Genomic DNA, 21,329 nt, shown 5'->3' on the forward strand with positions numbered 1-21,329 from the left:
TGAGTGTAAACTAAGCAATAGGGTAGGTGACGAAAGGTCCAAGGGAATTAGTAGGTGCAATCAGAATTGTAAAGGGCACTGACATGAGGTCACTGCAGCAGAGTCATGCTTTACACTGATCAGCAGTTTGAAAGGGCTATGGGTTAATGTTCTGGTTGTGTGGCCCTCCTGTAACCAGGATTCTCATTCTAATAGAAAACGGGGAAAATCAGTTCCAGGTGGAAGCAATGTTGCCTGACCCTCCACCCCAAGTTGAGAACTAACAGTCATGTTACCAGAAAACAAGAGGCAAATACATGAGCAGATTTTAGAGTTGCAATAAAACAAATGTACAACAAAACTGTAGCATATTTAATAACATGAATAATAGATACCAGACAAGTGATAATTATTTATAATTGATTTCATCTCAAAAATAACCATAGGAAAAACTATTTTACAGTCAACCCAAAATGTTTTCATACTCTCATTGATAAATTAAATACCCTCACTGTTTTACTCTACAACTATGCATGGTGTAATACTTCCACACCATGAACATGCACACCCCACATGCCACCACAGCCTTCCTTCACCTATTCTTATATACTACAGTAGCATACATACAGTGCAGCGCTGAACTCAGATGCATAAGGTTTGATAAAGGGGCTATCTGGGGCTCAGCTTCCACTAGTTCAAGGAACACTGTTAACAGACTGACTCATCATGGATGCCATCTTGAGCTGTGGACTAAATCGAAGGCCAACAACCAACAGAAACACACTCCTCTACAGGAAGCATTTACGGCTTCTGGGATGAAATATCTAAAGTTATTTGCCGTAGGAAGACTCAGGAAATGTGATTCACTCTTGAAGAAGATGACAATCCAGGGTCTAGCCTTGATATGACCCAGATAGAAGACTAGAAATCACCTGTACTGATGTCCAGCCAGGAGAGGGAAAATATGATCATAATAAATGGAAATAGAGATTTTAGAACTGAAAAATTAAACATCATAATTAAAAATTTACTAAATAACCTTAGTAGCAGAATAGAATTGATAAAAATAATCTATTAGAAAAAGATAAACAGAATTATCTGTTGTGAAGATGAGAAAATCCTGAAGAAGAAAAAGGGAGGGTTTCTGAGTTTGTACAACATAAAACCCTCTTCAGAGTCCCAGAGGGCAAGGAAGGAATTCGACAAGAAAGAAGAGTATCTGAACAAATGAGAGTGGGAAGAAATTTCTAGATCTGCAGAAGGTACACATCTACAAAAACAAGACGTGTTGACTGTAAAAGAGTATCAATCACAAAAATACGTGACTAGGTTTGATTAAAAAACCAAAAGGTAAAGAAAAAATTGAAATAAGTCAGAGGAGGGAAAAAAAAGATACCATACATAGAGCACAATGATATGAATTAGCAGATTTTTCTCTAGAAAATACTAAGTCCAGGAGATTAAATGGGACAAAAAAGACTTTATGAATTTGGGGGAATGGAGGGGAACATGTGCTCTGCTTTAGACACAAGGCAGAGAAACGAAAGCCAACACATGTACAGAGACAGCACATGCCAGTAAACAGGACTGGAGCCACACCGGGGAGTCCACATAAAACACAAAATTCAATGCTCATCACAGACAAAAATCCCTTTTAAAAAGAAGCATGGCACTAAATTCAGACTGTATCATCGGCTACTATAGATGACAGCATGTCTCTGTAACAGTCTTGAACAGAATTATACCACAATTACTACAGAGATCACCAAGAAGAAATCTGACCATGGAGCGACCCACTATGTCTTCCAGCCCTTTAAGAATAAACTCAGGATATGTTCTTTTTATTAAAAACTGCCTAGGGGAAAGAACACACACAGACATACAACAAATAGGGAAAATATTAATATTTGTTGAATCTAGGTGGTAAATTTTCAGTCTTTATATTATAGTATTTTTCAAGTTTTTTTTCTTTTTTCCAAGACAGGGTTTCTCTGTGTAGCCTTGGCTGTCCTCAAACTCAGAACTCAGAGATACATCTGCCTCCGCCTCCTGAGTGTTGGGATTAAAAGTGTACACCACTACTGTCTAGCTATTTTTCAAGTTTTTAAACTATAAAAGTTTTCGTAACAAAAATGAGTTGAAGAAAAATGAGTTGTAGGCCTTCATTCAGAACACCCTTCTTCCGCTTCTCCCAGGTTTTTCTTTTCTTTTGTTTTTCGAGACAGGGTTTCTCTGTGTAGTTTTGGTGCCTGTCCTGGATCTTGCTCTGTAGACCAGGCTGGCCTTGGACTCACAGAGATCTGCCTGGCTCTGCTTCCCGAGTGCTGGGATTAAAGGCATGCACCACACTGCCTGGCTTCTCCCAAATTTTGATAAACTCTTGTTTGGGAGGGTTGTCGAGGCTCCTTGACATGGTTCTGACAGGTATAAAACAGGCCTCCACAGTTTGCTAATTACTGTAGCTGATATACAGCTGTCCTTCAAGGAGGATTTGTTGAATGAATGGATGAAGAAATGAAGTGAAAACTGCAGCCTGGGTATTTAAGAACTTTAATGTCAAGACACAAAGTACCATATGGGAGTTATAAAGACTGCTGGACAAACTGCTGCTGTGAATACATGTGGCTTTTTTTCAGTGGCATAAGAGTTTTGAGACTTAGGTTTCTCCTGTACTTTTCATTTAGTAACTTTCTATTGGAAAGAAGTTTCAAGTCACCAGAGAGGACACTGATCAAACTGAAACTAGTTCCACACCACTCACACTTTTCTTGAGCTAGCACCAAAGACTAACTTAAAAGGTCCAAAGAATTCAAATTCCAGGTTTTTCCTGAAATACACACAAGCGTGTACTAATGTTACTTCGTCTGCAGCATCCATCTTTCCGAAGGGTTCTGCAGGAACAGCCTGCACACAGAGTTTTGGATGGAAGTCTTGTAGATAAGCAGCATTCTTCCAGCTAAATTACATATTTAAAACATACCCTTTCTTGCTTTATAAAAACAAATCCAAAGATTTGAATTCTAAGAGCAATATAGTTCAAATCCCAGCACTACCAAATTATTTTATATAGCTTTTTTTCCTAAATGAAATGTTTTTAAACGAAAATCCAAAGACACAAAATAGTAAAATATTTTTATAAAGACACTTATACACAGTGTAAAATAATTTGTCAATGAGGGCAGAAATTAGCAATGTTTACAATGTGTAAGGACTCATTTTCCAGCACTTAGGTCACACTGTCCTCTGTAAGATGGCCCTCAGGAGTTAAGTCTCAATATTTATTCAGCAACTATTAGATTCAATAGCCGATATCCAAACAGCATTCCCTCGGAGACATTGCATGTGACCTCTTAACTGCTTGGTGCCTAACTCTACACATATGTCAAACAGAAAGAAGAATCATTGCTAGCTACCTCCCAGCAATTCTAGAAGATTTAATGAGACAGGGAGCCAGACCTCCATGTTGAGTCAATCATTCCCTCGGCAGAAGTTATGTTATTTGTGAGGTGCTGAAGCACTAAGGGTAATAAAGTATTGTGTAGGCATTACAAACAGATTGGCTTTTATTTCTCAAAGTATTTACATTTAATCCTTCAGATAAGCATGCCAACCTTGTAACAAAAGACCTACTATCTTAAAAAAAAAAAGGGGTGGGGGTGGGGCTGAATTGGATAGAATGAAATTACCATGAAGTTTTTAAAAAATGCTGTTTCTCTCTTGATGGGAACAGGTCTTTTAGGACAAACTGGTTTAAAGGAATTAAGAAGGAAGCCCTCACTGGAACTTAGATCTATCAGAGTGGCCTAGTACCATAAAACTGTTTCCCTGAGCCAAGTCCAGAGTCCACTGGCTTCAGGAAGCCAAAGGCAAGTTTAGGATGTAGCTCTGCTAAGAAAAGACATGGACCTGTGAACGCAATGCCACTTATGAAGACACGGGGCCCAACTTCAATTTATACAATCAACACAACACACACAAATAAGACATTTAATTTTGGATCAGTGAAGTCACAGGCTATTTAAGTAGTTCACACAGGATGGTCATGCTCTCAAGAGTAAAAATGGATAAAATTGATTTTTTACACCAGATTAGCCACACTATATTAATCATATAAGATATTTCCCTGAAAGTCTTGGCACAAAAAATAGGCCAATATGTTCTGTTGTGGCTATTTTTTTCCAATGTAAATTTAGACGGGGAGAAAAACTTTAGAAAGTAATCACAAATTTCAAAATCAATAAATTCAAATTGTTTTCAAGGCAGTAAATACTTAGGCCTGCCAAATGCTGCAGGAAATTGATGTACAATCTGTTTGGCAGCTGGACCATGTGAAGAAAAATAGGGAAGCCCTTAAAGTCACAGAGACTCTGAAGGTCAACAGAGCTTCTTCCAGGAGACCATTTGCTTAGTGCATAGAAGACAAAGAGGCGCGGCGAGCGAGCGCCAACCAAAGCAGGGTGTGGCCAGTTATCTTAAACGTGCTTCACTGGACTGCAGCATCAGAAGAAGTGTTGTGATTAAAACCAGCGAGTAGGTGGCAGGAGTTTAAGTTATGGAGGAAAGCTTAGGGGTGTGTTTGAGAACAGGCGGGTGAAAGTCTCAAAAGGGTTAAGACTGTTGGCTCCAGCTAATGAAAATCTATCAGTTCTTTCTTACCTCTTCTAAAGACCTGCCTCTTAGGATTTGGCTTTTGATGTCAACAGACAAAGCAAGATTTTACTTTCTAACATGTGTGCTACCATGGCCTAAAAATGCAATACAATCCACTTTATTCCAAGCTCCACAACTTTTTAAGACTAAGAAGCCATCTGAACAAAGAGAATGATTTCTTTCCTGTGAATGGAGAAAATGCCAAGCTCTGCCATTAACAATAGTACTGATTTAAATATCAACGTATCATTATTAGGACTTGGAGAAGAAATACTATTTTATCATTAACTCCAAACTGACAGGAAAGGTGGCTCAGTTGCTCAGAGCGCCTGCTGCCCACCGATACCAGCCTGACGATCCGAGTGAGTGCGTCGAGGGGCTGCATTACAGAGATGTCCTCTGATCTCTACACAGCACAGCACACATGGAGATGCATGCAAATAGGTGCACACACACTAATAACAATACACTTAAGAACTATAAAAACAGTACATTCAGTATTAAGTTTATTTTTACTTAAAAAAAAAAAACTGAGTCCAACAATCACCAAGGAAACTACTAGAATCTAATGTATAACCTTCAGACATATGAGTATTTTTGCAAAGATGCAATCTTTTCTTTTCTTTTTTTGTCCTGAAATCCTATTTTATTTCAGTAGACACTTATGATGGGAGAACTGAAAATGCTGAATCAAGAGCTATATTTAAGCAGGTGGCTATCAGGCAGCATCATCAAAACATAAAACCCTCTAAAACAGCACAGTCATAAATGGACAAAGAGCTGCAAAGGCTGGGAAGCTGTTGGGCCTTGTAGAGGATAGTTAAGTTCTAGGGAGAGACTAGAGCTCAGGGTACCAGAGCAGGCAGCAATACCAAGGTAAGGCTGAACTGATAGGACAGCAGCCATCCGGAAACAGAGAATTGAGGAAGAGATATTGGAGGCCAAATGACGCAAGAGAAGAATCTGGACTCCAGGAAGGCCCAGATTTGAACTCGATTCCTCCAACTGTTTGTTTTCTGGCATGGAGCAGTTTAACTCCTTTAAGCTGTAGGTTCCTCATCTATGAAACAGGAGTAATACAACTGTTTGTGTCAAAAAGCCTTGAGAAAAGTATGAGAAATGGTCTAAGTAAAACATGTCCACACACTTATTTATTAAACACCTAAGACCATAAAAGGATAAAATATAGTCCCTACCTGGCTAGGGAAACAGAGCTATAAACAAACGACTCAAAGGACAATGACATAACATAATCGGACTCACACAGGTCAAACAGAAACACAGAGGAAAGTGTGTGTGTGAAGGACTAAGACCGTGCAAGTGGCAGAGATCACGGTAGTCTCTGCAGAATGCACGGAACCAGAGCTCCACTTCTGGGAGGTGTTTCCTTCCACCTCCAATCACCAGCTCCGCACTTACCATATGAACTAAAGCACACCACCTTCAGGAGAGTGTGCTGCTGGGGCTGAAGGACAGGAGGAGGCCCAGAGAGGTGGTATAAAGGGGAGGGGAAAGGGAGAAAGAGTTGAGAAACAGAGTGAGTTATAGGAAAGTACGTCCTCAGCAACCATACCTGAGAGAAAGCTAGGTAACATTTATACAATGTCAAGAGAGCAAAACTCCAACAGGAGATGCTAACACCCCCGGTGCTGCTTCCACATCACTAGAACTCTGACTGGAGCTAGCTACCCTCATCATGCCCTGTCCAACAAGCTTAAAGTGAACTTCGAGCGACAATCAAGATTCTTCTTTAGACTGTCTGCATGCACTTGTCTACTGATTGGACCAAAATAACCTCTTTCTTAGGAAAACAAGTGAAAAAATGATTGCAAAATGTTCATTTTTCAATCCTTTCATGCATCATGTAAATTTAACGTATCCAACAAACACTTATTAAATGTGTGCTCTCTAGCACAAGAGCTGGGAAGAGCAAGGGCATGGTACTGACATCAGAACAGAGGGGACTGTGTTTATTCACTTGACGAACTTTACTGAAGAAATAAGATGGGGGACAGGGAGAATGCTCATTGCAGTAAGTCTGTGAGGTGACAGTCCTGTCCCTTTACTTACCTAGACTCACGAGAAGTAGTTCAGGTGAATAAAACTTCTGAACAGCTATCTTTAGACTGCAATCCAGGGTCTTTTTTATTACATCAACTTCAAATCCCTCAGGCTGTCTTATAATGTACAGTACTTAAGGCAAAAAGTATTACCCTCCATTCCATTGTTTTATCAAACAAAGTAACTTAGCTTACATCCTCTGTGTCCAGTTAGAGAATGGGGCTGTCCAGGACCTTCCTGCCCCACTCTGTCCCAGCTGAGGGCTGTGCTAGGGCACGGGCAGAGCTGTCAGGGCACTGGAGGCTCTCCACTCCTTGAGTTGCCACTGGATCTAACAGAGAAAAGGTGCAGAACTGATAAAGCCAGCAGCATCTGTCTGCTTCTCTCCCATGCTTAGCCAATGAGTCACATCTGGAAACGGACGCTAAACCAAGTTGTATGGCTTAACTAAACAATCTACGCATGGTGGGGAAGCACAGTTGACCTATGCTGGCAAAGCTACAATCATTTTATTGAGATACAATACTGAAAATAATTTATATTTCTACATATAAGGCACAAATCTGCTTTTCTTTAACTAGAAGGAAATATTCTGGAAGGTGGGATTCAGATATAATTTTATCACTTGTAGAGTGTCTTAAATGTATTAAATGACAGAATTCTTCTTCACACTCCCAAATTCCTCCAAACAGTACAGCACAAAATGACTATTTCTTAGTTACTGGGGTAGGGGTGGGAAGGAAGACTAGAAGACTGAAGGCTGATTCTTTTCCTTCTTCCAAATGCTATGAGCCAGCTGGTCATGCTTTGTCACAATAACCTCATCTGCTAGGCACTGCAACTAATTCTCCATATTTGGGTAGGAAAAATACATCATGTCTCAAAGAATGACATATTGACAGGGAGCGTAGTGACTGCTGCTACAACAGTATGTGGCTTCAGAGAGAGGGAGAGTAGTCATCGGTTTACCTAGACAGTGGCTGGTAGAAACACAGAAAGAACTGAGAGATGGGAATGAAGGCAAAAAATGGTGTGACACATGCTAACACCCCCGGGCCCGGGCTTTCTCCCACAGAAATCCTGTAGCTGTGGACTAAGGACAACTCGATGCGGTTGTTCTTGCAGCAGACATATCTAAGAGATCAGCGTCTGCCAACATATATGGCAGCTTCTTAGACGCCTTCTCAAAAGATGTCTGGGCATGCCCCAATTATCCCCCTCTTCGACCTGCTGCCTGGAAGGGAGATGCTGTGGCCCTTGACCATGGAAAGGACAGCAGCAGCCTAGGTAACGGAAATGGTAAGCTGGAAGGAACAGGTCTCTAGAGCAGAGGTTACCTTTTCAATTCCTGTTACACAATGCTGTTAAAAATGTCCTTAAATGATTTTTTGTAAATATCTTTATATTTTAGATGATATTCTTAGATGTGAGTCAAAGGACCTGAAAGCATTCTCAAACCTATGACAATATGGCCAATTACTCAGCAAGTTTACATGCACCCATGCTCCCTCACCTTCCCACCCACATTAGAAACAATATCACCAGTTGGTATAACCCTTGTAATATTAAGGGAGTGGATACTAAGTTATAAATATATTAAGGGTATGGACATCTCCACAATTTGTCTTTCAACTGACTTTGTCATGCTGAAAATATTAATCTTTGCACAGCCTAATCAGCTCTTTTTAATGCTTTTAATACTACATGATAAAATGCCTTTTTCCACAGCAAGATCACATGCATATGCACACGTATTTCATTCAGCTTTCATCCACATGGGAACCTATTTCCCTGCACATTTAGCTCATTAAACCCATACCAGGTCAGACCCCTTCAATGACAGACATTTTTTTATATAGACATTTCCAATAGAAAGACTATTGAGTGTCTTTTTTCTGACAGTCAAAAATTTTCACTTCCTCCCAGTGGTGGTGGCACACTCAGGAGGCAGAGGCAGGTGGATCTCTGTGAGTTCGAGGCCAGCCTGGTCTACAGAGTGAGATCCAGGACAGGCACCAAAACTACATAGAGAAACCCTGCCTGGAATAAACAAAACAAACAAACAAAAAAATTTCACTTCCACGTCTTCTGCTTCATGACCTAGTTTTGATGATTGTAACTTTAAAAATGTTTTCTAATACCCGTGTATTCAAACAACTCATATTACTTCTTTGTTTTCAATATTGTTTGGCCTATTGCCCTCAAATTAACACCAGAAATACACTGTCAGAATACGAGAAAAAAAAGAAACAAAAGCGAACTTCATTTTAGTTGTATTAATTGATGGAATGCAAGGAGTAGGGTAGGATGCATAACTTTTAAAAAAATTTATTCACTTTACATACCAACCACAGGGATGAATAACTTTAAAACTATTCAGGCCATCTCACTAATCCTCCAAATATGGGATGTTCCTTTATTTACTGTTTGTGCTGTTGGCTTAGTTCTACGGTTCAGTCCACCGCTATAGTTAGTTGTAGAGTTTAGTGTGGCTATGATCTGTACACACGGCTGTGCCATGGTGGATCTGTACACACGGCTGTGCCATGGTAGAGTCTGTGCTGCTATTTGGGCAAATGTCGTATTATTTTTATAATTGACCATCTTATTGTTATACTTGTGATAACACCCATAAATATCAGTGGATTACTTCAGTTTTTGTAACTAGACAATAAAATATTTTCAATTTCAAATAATACTGGTATTTCTCTCTTCCTTTGCAATGTTTATACTTCATTTTCTTATGTTGCTAAATAATATTAAGTAACAGAAACACTAACTGATAGTCTCACACTGCTTAAGTTTTGGGGGCATTTCCCTCTTTTAACACATTACACAATTGCAATGCATCTAGTCATCTTTAAGGCAACTGGTACTATCCTCGGCCCCAAATAAACTGTCAGTTTCTTGAAGGCAGAGGCTGTGTTGGCATCTTTGGGATCACTGTAGGAACGGAGCCCAGAGAAGTCAGATCGCTAATCAGTTTTCAAGCCTGTAAGGTCCCTGGGCCCTGGTGGCCTTTACCCTTTCACACACCACAGACTTCCTGTTCGGAGGAGGGACTCTGGAGGTGTTAGAAGCTTGTTAGGTGAGCCTGCCCACCCACGAGTTAAGACCACCTGCTTCTTATCTGAATCACTGCTGCAGATGGTGGCCAGGCCAGGCCTGCACTACACTGTCTCTAACAGTGCACAGGCAGCCCTGGAACCTGCTTACCCAGAGTAAATCAGAGAAGGGAGCAAAATCTTATCTTTACATTTTTTATTTTATATTTTTCAGATATAAAAGAAAATATTAGCAATCTACATCAAATAAAAGTCTCCTTCCTCCCAGTCTCCATGTGAAAGCATCATTGCTGTCAAGCTCTCCTTGCCACACGAAAAGAACACAGTGTTGTGTACGCAATTTTCTCTTCATTTTTATCCAAATAAAATAATAGCAAACTATATTTTGTAATTTGTACTATGCTTTTAAATGCATCATTGGACCATTTAGCATGCTCATTAATAAATGAAAACCAATCTGTTTTTTCATTTATTAGAGTTAAAATTATCATCAATAGCAGTAAGTATAAAACAGCTTTTTTTCACTTCTAATTCTTTAGCAATTACAGGAACAATTTTGGGGAACTCAACTAGGAAATTTTACAGCTAGAAGCAAGGCTAATATAGCAGAGGATATAGGTTTATAGAACACACAACATCTAATAATCAAGAGGACAGTGCTAATATCTGAATGGGGAAAAGGCATACAAAACTTTCTTTTCTATTCTGTGAATAAAGCAATGGAAAGCTAGAGATGAAATCCTGTTACAAACGTTACTTATCCTCAGCTCTTACTCATCTTCCAGATGAAGTCATCAACTCACTGCTGCTTAGACGCTTTAACACAACAAAAGGTAGCATTCACATGTGTTCCTTCAGTAGAAAAAAATTCAAGTGAAACTGCTTATAAGAGGAATATAAATTATCGGCTAAAGTAAAAACATCACCTGTTAAAACAGCAAGTCACAAGTTTGGTGAAATCACTACATTATTCATTTGTTACTACTCAATTTCGTAAAGCTTCTCCAAAAAGCCCAGCACAACAGATCATTGTAAAACAGTGAAAATGGGTGTTTCTAAAACCTCCAGTACTGGAAACCTCAAAGACAGTGTGGGCGTGGCAGAGAGTAAGCAAAGCGGACACAAAGACAACAAGCGAAGAAAGACATCAACTGAGCTGCAATCCCACACACTTCGGAAGAATCTTTCTGAATAAAGTGGATTGGAAGTTTTAAAAGATTTCTTCTTGGCTGGCGAGATGGAGCAGCAGTTGAAGGGCACCTGCCACCAAACCCGGCAGCCTTGGTTCAAGGCCCAGCACTCGCTGGTGGCACAGTGGTGTAAGAGGAGAAACGACACTTGCATGTTGTCCTCTGACCTCCATATGTGCACAGAGGCATATGCCTGTGTGCAGACACATCCACAAAATAGATGAAATACAATAAAAACTTAATTTAAGAAAACTTTAAAATGATACTTTCTGACCCTATTAGAAATTTGTTAGAAAGAGTATTTGATTCTATGAAGTCAAAGACCAAAGTAAATCTAAATGAGGTGTCAAACTGAAGAAAAGTCTAAAAATTAAATCTGAATATGCAAGTGATTCAAAAAATAGTAGTTTGCTTTTTTTGTGGGGGGGGAGGAGGAGGAATGAACTGACCCACAATAGCAGCTCTGATCTGAATTTGCTAAAAGTGTGATCAAAGGAGATGTGTGGTTATTTGGTGGCCTCCAAATATCCACGGCTACACCCATCAGTATCCCTAAGTCTTTGGGCCCACGGTGGCCCTTTTCCCTTGTCTATATAACTGTCTATCCATGCTCTCTGTCCCATCTCCTCCATTCACAGGGACTTCCTCCCTCTGGCTGTGTTCAGTCAATCCTCAAAACAGCCATTTTTGTTTCTTTCATACTCTATAAATCCTCCAGCCTTTCAGATTTAAAAGCAAAACAAAGGAAGCTTCTTCTGGGGACAACAATAGGCACCAGTAGCCCTCGGTAGACTCGGGAGGCCAGAGGCCAAGTTTGAGGATTGCCTGAGCCAGCCTGGGCAACAGAGCAAAGACTCCATCTAAAAGAAACAAACACCCAAACCAGAACACTTCTTTATGTTCCCACTTAATCATCTTCTTACACCTTTTCTTTTCACAAACCAGTCCAAGAAAGAGGTTGACTTCCTCCTTTAGTTATTCCACATCCTGAAAGAATCTGGCTTCAGGCTTCACCCTCTTATGGATGCTACTTCCCAAAAGTCAGATGGCACCCAGTTTATAGTCTCATGTGATTTAATATTACTAAATCTTTTTATACGTTTGCTTCCTCTTTCTGAAGTACTCTCCTCCTCAGCACTAAGACATCACGTCCCTTCCCCTGTTGTTGTGACGTTTTAGAGACCTGTCTCAATTTGTCTACTCACGATTCAACCAGTTCAAGAACAAGCTAAAATTCCCAATCTCTAGCTCAGATGGATAGTTCTGTAGAGGTCCATTAAGAGTATGTCTAAGGAATAGTTCTCTGAAGGGCTGATCGGATTTGTGTATCTTGAACTGATTCATCATGTTCCGCCTGAAGAAGTCACCACTCCTTCACTGGAATAACTCAGACTTCCTTCTTCCTTGCTCCCCAAGTTGTTCAAAGAAAACACCTGGGAACCACACCAGAATCTTCCCTCGTCCTCAGTTCCCAGATATGATCATGGGAATGGTACAGATTCTCCCCAAACTACCCCTTCCATCAGTTCCACCGCCTTCATTCATGTCTGCATGAACCATGTAATACTGCAACAGACTCTCCATGACTTCTCTACTTCTAATGCACCTCGTCATTAAGATTGTTGAGATGAGCATCTCACTGTAATTCTTTAATCAGTCGAATGCCTACATCTAAACTCCCTACTTCTCCATATGACAGAAATGCACCTACCTATACTCCAGCCTCCTTTCCACCACACTCAACTCAATCCCATGCCTTCCCATGCTCAGCTCTGTGCCTACTGTAGCCCCAATCGCCCACTTGTCCATCTGGTATACTATTACCCACAGGAATCTGTTTAAATGCCAACTTCTCTAGGAGGATCACATCATCAGTAAGTTTCTGCCATTCCTTCTGTCACTCAGACGACTCTTCTACTGAACAATTATCCTACTGCACTGTAACTGGTTGTATCGGCACCTGTAACTGTCTCAAATTGGGAAGTTAAACACTGTATCCTAGATCAGCAGCCATCAGATATTTTCCTAATTGAAAAGTTCATAAAAACATATGCCCAGAAAAAATGGTCTCCTAAATAATTTTAAGATATGAGATTACAGAATAAGACATCACTTATTATTGTTTTACTGTTGCCTACTACAGTACACAGTATTTGTCTTAATGTATTACATTGCTTTTGATTTAATTGCTATTTAAATGAAAAGATCTGTCACATTTAACCAACAAATTCTTGATGGAGCAAATGCTGTTTTGACAACTCTCAATTGTCAGAAGCCATCTTGGTGCTAGGTGATGAAAGTGCTGAATGAACCATCATGGTTTCTATCCTAGAGGCATTTAAAATGTGGGAGATGGTTAGAAAAGACCCCAAAGTGTACAGTGAAAGCGTGAAAAGAGAATAAAGGTGCACTTATTGGGAGACCTAACTTTTTACAGGGACAGGGGACACTAGGAAAGCTCACATTAAATGGTGTCTAGACAGTTGGCCACAGCCAGGGACGGCAGGCGGTGATACTAGAGAGGCAGCACACTCCGTAACTCAGAAGCAGGCAGAAGACCCTGGGAGTGCAGCTGGAGCCCAACTGCGATGGGTTCCAGGGAAGTTTAACCCTGAGCTCCCAGGCCCAGAGTTAAATCAAACCACTCAGTTGGACACCTGTCTGCTAAGTTTCCTATACCATAGAAAAAATAAAAAGTACTCCAAATAAAATACTTCTCAGTGCATCTGTCCCATGGCACCCACTGTGACTAAGCATGTCAGAACACATTCAACCAGGAGGCTGTAGCTGCATGGCTCCAGGCTGTGTGGAAACGAAGACAACCGAGAGTCAGAGTTCTCCAAGCGCTGAGCCCTTCGCTATGTATGGAGTCACCATGCCAAGGACACATTAAGTGCTCAGTTCTGAAGCAGGAGGAACACATTTTACCTTCGCTATGGAGTCACCATGCCAAGGACACATTAAGTGCCCAGTTCTGAAGCAGGAGGAATACATTTTACCTTCTATTTGAGATGCAAGATTAGATTCTAATCTTTTTGGTTTTCCTTCAGATGAGCACTACAGGTATTTTTTTTTTTTTGCAAGTTTGTGAATACTTTAATTTAAAAGCCATGGACAGCAACCTCAAGGAGCCCTGACCATGCAAAATGTTTTTAAATAGTTCCATGTGTACTGTTCATCTGGAACCCCACTAGAGATGGATAATGACCTTGTATTCTGTACTCATTTATTCAGAATTAGCCAAACCTTCTGTTTTTAATTACATACTTAATTCACCTAGCATGGTCTAATTACAGAAAACAAAACATCATTTAAACAAAAGGTGGCCTTGAACTTAATCTATCAAAACACCAGTTAGTTTTAAAAGTTTTCAGTTCTTAACAAACTGCCAAGACATGCAATAGCAATTTTCCAAATGTGATCATACGCTTTTATAGCAACAGATTTACTACATAATCAAACATCTGCATATACTTTAAAAATTCAACATGTTGCTTCACTATTAATACAAATCTCCTTAAATTTTGATAGACTTTAAAAATCTTAAAGCTGAAGTTCATACTATAGGATAATTTTTAAATATCCAAGGTCAGTTTGGCCTTGAAATGTCAGATTTTCATAACAATAGCTACTTATTGACAAGATGGTCTAGGACTCTGTTAAAATCTTATGTGGGACTTCCCTTAGCATCCCTTCTCATGATAATGTAGCATGGTCTCTCAAACAGTTTACAGTGCTGAACTGTTAGTACAGGCTGAAGAATCTGTCTTTGACTGCAGATGTCGTAAGAGCAGAGTTTGTGACTTTATCTACAATCCTGACATGGAGCAAAGGCCTTGATGCATACATGCTGAATCACTGTATATAAATATAATGCTATAAGAAACTATCTCCAAAAGCAGGTTACAGGATCTTATATATCGAGACTCCCAAGAAAGCCACCAACAGTATTCCAACCAACAAATGAGTTCTAAGGGTTTCAGAGTTCAATATACAAAACTATGTTTTTATGTAGTGGCAATGAACAAAACTGAGAAAAACAATTCTATTTAATAACAGTATCAAATCAATAAAACATTTAGGAATAAGTTTAACAAAACAAGAGTAAAACGTCTACTCTGAAAACTAGAAAACATTACTAAAAAAAAAAAAATCAAAGAAAAACAAAATGCACAGGAAAACAACACAAGCTCATGGGCTGAAAGACAGCACTGTGTCCCCGAGCCACAGAATTCAACAACGCAGCCGCCCAAAAAACGCTGCACGGTCACATGCACACGAGCTGTCTAGGAGAAACTGAGACCCTGGAGCACACGGTCACATGCACACGAGCTGTCGAGGAGAAACTGAGACCCTGGAGCACACGGTCACATGCACACGAGCTGTCTAGGAGAAACTGAGACCCTGGAGCACACGGTCACATGCACACGAGCTGTCTAGGAGAAACTGAGACCCTGGAGCACACGGTCACATGCACACGAGCTGTCTAGGAGAAACTTAGAGACACTGGAGCAGAATGGAAGCTATCAGTGCTGGTGTGAAGAAAGGGGAGCTGTTTAATGGACAAAAAGTTTCAGATTTGTCAGAAGAATTCTAGAGATATGAATACAAATATATTCAGCACCATCGAACTATATATGTGCAAATGGTTAAAATGGTAAATATTATAGTAACCAAAAATTTAAAAAAAGATTTAAAGAAAACCTGGCAAAACAGTTTTTCTGAAGAACAATACTAGAAGACACATCCTTCTCAATCTAAAAACTTTCTACAGAGTTACAATAACCAAGACAGCACAGTCACTGGGACAAACCTGAGCACTGAGAGAAGAACTAGGCATTGTCAACTGGTCTTTGAGAAGGGTTCTAAGCTTTCTCAATGGAGAAGGACTGGTCTTCTCAATCAACAGTTCAGCACTCAGAAGGATGAGGTTGGATGCTGACTTGATATCATATACAAAAATGGATCCGATGCTAAATTCAAGTAACAGCAGAAAGCGTGAGCATAAACGTCTGTGACCTTGTATTAGGCAACAGTCCCTTACCTTTGTCACCAAAAGCACAAACCAAAAGAAAAAAGAAATCAAACTATGAGAATTTAAACCCAATTTAAAAACGGACAAAAGATGAGGCTGGAGAGATGGCTCAGCAGTTAAGAGCACTCACTGCTCTTCCAGAGGATCTGAGCTCAGTTCCAAGCACCCATGCCAGGTGCCTCACCACTGCCTGTAACTTTAGTTTCAACTCTGACACCCTTTTTTGGATTTTGTGGGTACACACACCCACATGCATGTACCTCTCTCCCATCATGTGTGCATGCTCACACACACAAAATGAAAAACTAAAGATTTTTTTTAATTTATTTTAATTTATTTTGCAATACAATTCAGTTCTACATATCAGCCACGGATTCCCTTGTTCTCCCCCCTCCCTTCCCCCTCACCTTTCCCCCAACTCCCCCACCCCATTCCCATAAGTTTTAAACAAGTGGACAAGCCATCGAGGGGCTTCTCCAAAGAGAAATGCAAATGAACAGTGAGTACAAAAAAGATGCTCACTACATTAACTACTGGAGACACATCATCAAAACCACAGTGAGAAACCACATCATGCCCTTCTGCATACTTCTAATCAAGACGACAGTTAACAGGAATCTTACAGGGAATAAAGGAAATTGGACTTTATTCCACTAATGGGAACACAAAATAGTACAGTCATTTTAGAAAATGGCCTAGTTAACCTTCTTAGATTGTTAGGCTCAGCACTACCACATGACTCATTAATTTTATTCCAAGGCATACACCAAAGAAAAATAAAAATGAATGACTGTCTAAACAAAAAATGTCTAAAATTGTTCATACAAGTATTATCCACAATAGTTAATAGATAGAAATCCAAATGTTTATCAGTTGATCAACAGATAAACAAAATGTGGTATATTTACAGAATGAAATGCTAGTTAGTCATAAAAGGAGTACATGTCATACCATGAATGAACCTTGAAATCTACATGAATGGAAGAAGCCTACCTATTGTATGAATGCACTCCAATTAACGTCCAGGGTAAGTAAACACATGGTTCACATTAGGGACAGAAATGAGCTGGCTGTCGCCTTTGCAGCACATGAGGAGTGGAGAAGTTGAGGAACGAGGAAACTAGCAAGTAACAGCAGGGGACTGAGAGAGGAGGGGGCGGCTTCAGTTTACCAAAACGTTCTAGACTTGATAATGGATGCTCAACTCTGAACGAACCACACAAGTAAAAGACTTACATTTTAAATGGGTGGAGTTATATTTTTATAAAACTGCTAAAATGCATACACATTAAATGACTAAAGTATGTTCCTGGGAAATGTCGCAAATGATATGAAGTAAAGGCTGCAAATGGCTGGAGAAATATCTTTCTAGCTAGGCTGACTTCCGGAATTGTGATTGCGAAGTTACTAGAAATAGCACCTGGTTTATACTCTACATGCATTAGCACACAGACACTTAAACACTGTCTTTCTCATATAAGAATGCAGATCTGATACAGTGGTAATAAATAATTAAGGAGGAGGTAAACAAAATCTGGACTAAATTTTTCTTAAAATGAGCAGTTAAGCCAAATCCCAAGGGAAGAAAATCATGGTGACAGAACAGATGAGGCTTCGCAGAAAATAGCCATAGCCACCACAGAACAGCCACCATAGAACAGCCACCAAGTAAGAAAAGACCACACGACTGTGCTGCTGTCTTCAGCTCACTGAAATGGAAAATGAGGAGCGAGGACTGCATTCCCTTCAGGCAAAACCAGGAACCACTGAGAAGGCTGAGAGGACAGTCAGGGTCGCTAGGCTTTGGACAGATGGACCTTTCACTATTCCAGTTTCCAACGGCATGGGAGCAAGGCTCTCCTTGTTTCTTGCATCGTTTGTTACATCCGCCACTGTTACTCCATGCCTGTTCTACCACTGTACTGGGGGGCACTGGGGGATGAACTGTAAGATCGTCGATTTCTCCTGTTTTAAGACACTGTGTGGTAATTGTTATAGCAGCTGTTGGAAACTGATCCAGGCCCTCACATACTCTACACATACTCATTACTCTAGAGAATCCTTTGAATATTCATTTAGTCTCCTAAATATCAACCTACTGATGAACCAATTTCTAGCCTAGACTTCTCTCCTGAATACACACACACACACACACACACACACACACACACACACACACCCCTGTTTTGCTTTGTTTTGACTTTTGAGACAGAGTCTTGCTATGTAGCTCAAGTTGGCTTGAGATCTGCTATGCCGTGCAGACTGAGTTGAACTTGTGATCCCACTCACCTCTGCTTTCCAAGTGCTGAAATGAAAGATGTTTGTCATTATGACTGACTCACATGGACTTACTGCTCACACTTAGATCTGAACTGATCTTTTTTCATCTGCTCCATTCACCACTCTGGAACTGTCTTTAGTCTCCTATTCTTTTAAGTTTTGCATTCAGGTAATCATGAAATCTAACTGCCTTGCATCTTTGGAATGAGGAGGAAGCCAGCTGACTCTGACTACCTCCATTGCTCTTTGCCTGCGCTTCACCAGACAGACGCTCAAACACGGCCAGGGTAAACTTCCTGTCTGGTACTGACCAAGTCATTTCTCCTCTTCAAATAAATGACCCAATGCTTGCGATGTTCTCAAGAGTCTACTTCTTGTCCAGCCCACCATTTCTCCACCCTGCGATCTGATTTTGCCCTTATGTTCTGGCCTTCATTCATTCAGCAACCACAAAGAAATGTATTGCTTAGCTGTTCTCTGAACACATCCACGGAAGCTCCCAACTCAATCTCTTTTTCCACGTGGCCCTCTGGTCACTCTGCTTCATTCTGTACCTCCTACAAGTCTTGCAGTCAAGTGTCACGTCTCTGAGCAGCCTCTCCCAACATTCTATCACAGTGCACCCCCTAAACATGGACCCCATCTTGTTACTTGGATTTTTTCTTCCCACAGTATTTAACATCTCATCACATACTCTGACTTACTAGTTTATTATCTTTACTATTTCCTTAGACTGTATACTTCACACTTAAAATCTGAACTCTTGGTCCTTTCCCATCCAACAAGCACCATCCACTACCTTTCTCAGCCTAGATGAGACTTTTGTCTGGTTTTATTTACTGATCTATCATAGATTTTCTATTCGTTGGGGTTCTTCTCTCGTGACCATGATAAATGAGGCACATTGACAACCAAGAGCGTGCAAAGTGAGGAATATTTTATTAAGTGAAAGGTAAAGTTCTCGGAGGCTGAGGGGGGACTCAAAATGGGCTGCTGACAAAGAAGCTTTGTCAATGTATTAAATGAAAAAGTGGGTCTGACTGGCTCACTGTATATTCAAGTTAGGCAGAAGATGGGACCTAATCAAAGAGGTTCTGCCAAAGAACGCCTTGGTCTCTGCTCCTATGAGCAGTCTATTCTCTGGGGTTTTATCAGTAATCAGCCTGCGCAACATACCTGGCAGCATGCCTACGCCACAGGAGAGACTACAGTTCACGGTCAACACAGGGCCTCTTGTCCCTATCGACCTCATTCTACCTCCTGCTTCTGACTGTACCTAAAACAAGGTCTGGCATATACGAGCCAGTGGCTATTCTTGAGCCCCTGAAGTTCCATATATAATTTACAATGAATATATGAAGATCTACAAGTCATTAAGCTACCATTAAATGAACTTAATAATCTAATCACCCAGACCTCCCATAGCAAAGTAGCTACCTATATTACAAATGTGGTTGTTTATAGAAGCTTCTTCAAGAATGAAATTACAGAAGGATACACAAAATACAATTCATTCTATATAAAATCTAAACCAGCAAGACTAGGAGGCTGGGAAGATACTCATTAAGTAAAGTGCTTAATTGCACAAGCATATAACCTGAATCTAAATCCCTGGCATCTACATAAGCTGTGTGTGTTTGTGACTCCTGTGCTATGGGAGCGGATGCAGAGACAGGAGCATTGCTGAGACTTGCTGGCTGCCAGCCTATTTCTGAGTTCAGTAACAGACCTGTCTCAAAAAAATCAGGGTAGACAGTGGTACATGTGTGTGCAACTGTATATGTGTGCACACTCCACACCCACCCACCACATACAGAGAAGCAGCAAGATTAAACAGTCTGTTGTTCAGGATGTCTTCCTGGGAGTTAATGAGGGGCTCGGCAGGCCCAGGTGCTGTCTGCCAAGCCTGCCCAGGCGAGTCCAATCCCTGGAACCCACTGAGGAGAGGAGCAGCTCCATCCCACAGCTGAGCTCTGACCTCAGCGTGTGCACCATGCCGTGGGCATAGCCACACATACAACACACCACTATAAAAGTAAAAGTAAATACATAAATGTTTTAAATATAAAAAGAGTATATACCTAGAGCAGGCAAGATGGCTTAATATACAAGCCAGGTGATCTAAGTTCCCCAGAACCCAAGGTAGAAGGAGATAACTCAGAAAAGCTATTTTTAAAAGGAAACATGAAGTTACTGTTTAATGGATACAGAGTTTCTTTGGGGGATAAGAATGAAAATATCCTAACACTGAGAGCTAGGCTAATAGCTTAGTTGGAAAGTGCTTGCCAGGCAAGCATTCACCTCACACCCACACAGAAAGCCAGGCACGGCGGTGTGGATTTGTGACACCAGTGGTACTGAAGTGGACTGAAGTGACTCACAGCACAATCATTGAGCCCCGTCCCAGGTGGGAGGTAGGTACCCAAGCATCAACCTCAGGTGCATCTCTGGGTTCCAGACGCACATGTATTCAAGTACATTGCCTATATACTCATCCCTGTAATAAGAATACACATATAGCCCTGCATACAATGCCCTGCCAATACTCTAAAACTAATTGTGGGGTTAGTTTTCAACTGTGCACATATGAAACCCAAGCTGGACTGTATAGTTTAAGTGGGTGCATTAGAGAAGGCAGAGTATGTAAGTCAATAAAGCTGTTACAAGTGTTTAAAAACAGCTGTTGTTGGTTCTATGACAGATTCATTTATCAAAAAAACAATCTAGAAAAAAATCTATGGGAAGGTAAGTCTAGTAAGTTTTTCACAATTTAGAATGGTCAAAAATTGGTAGAAAAGAAGTAAACAAAATGATTGGTGTACACATATTCTAAAATGTGTTCAAATAAATATTTTAACCATGTGGGCCTGACTGCTTCTACCATGCAGAGCAAAGGCAGGGAAATCCAGCGCAAACACTGTAGGTTCTCACACACCTCAGCTGAGTAAGGAAGAGCAGGGAAGCCGGCTCACAGGAATAAAAAGGCTCCAAAACACCAGCCAGCCCTGCTCAATCGCATACCCATCTTTCCCTACTCGTCTGCTGTAGACTTGTTTTTAACCTAAAAAG

General features: G+C 40.5%; 1 protein-coding gene across 3 annotated transcripts in view; it reads right to left on the minus strand.

Annotated features, from left to right (window-relative positions):
- The window catches only part of Stk3 (serine/threonine kinase 3), a 244,072-nt gene that overhangs the window by 24,495 nt on the left and 198,248 nt on the right, over nt 1-21,329 (minus strand). The window contains exon 11 of one of the 3 annotated variants that reach the window (XR_008220441.1): nt 6,885-7,021. The exons of the other annotated variants lie outside the window; for them this stretch is intronic. The gene's annotated coding sequence lies outside the window, so the exon portion shown is untranslated. The remainder of the gene's footprint in view (nt 1-6,884; nt 7,022-21,329) is intronic. 3 annotated transcript variants of the gene reach the window in all.

The sequence above is a fragment of the Peromyscus californicus genome, unplaced genomic scaffold, assembly GCF_007827085.1.
Source record: "Peromyscus californicus insignis strain IS unplaced genomic scaffold, ASM782708v3 Scaffold_20__1_contigs__length_68692818, whole genome shotgun sequence".
Lineage (NCBI taxonomy): Eukaryota > Metazoa > Chordata > Mammalia > Rodentia > Cricetidae > Peromyscus > Peromyscus californicus.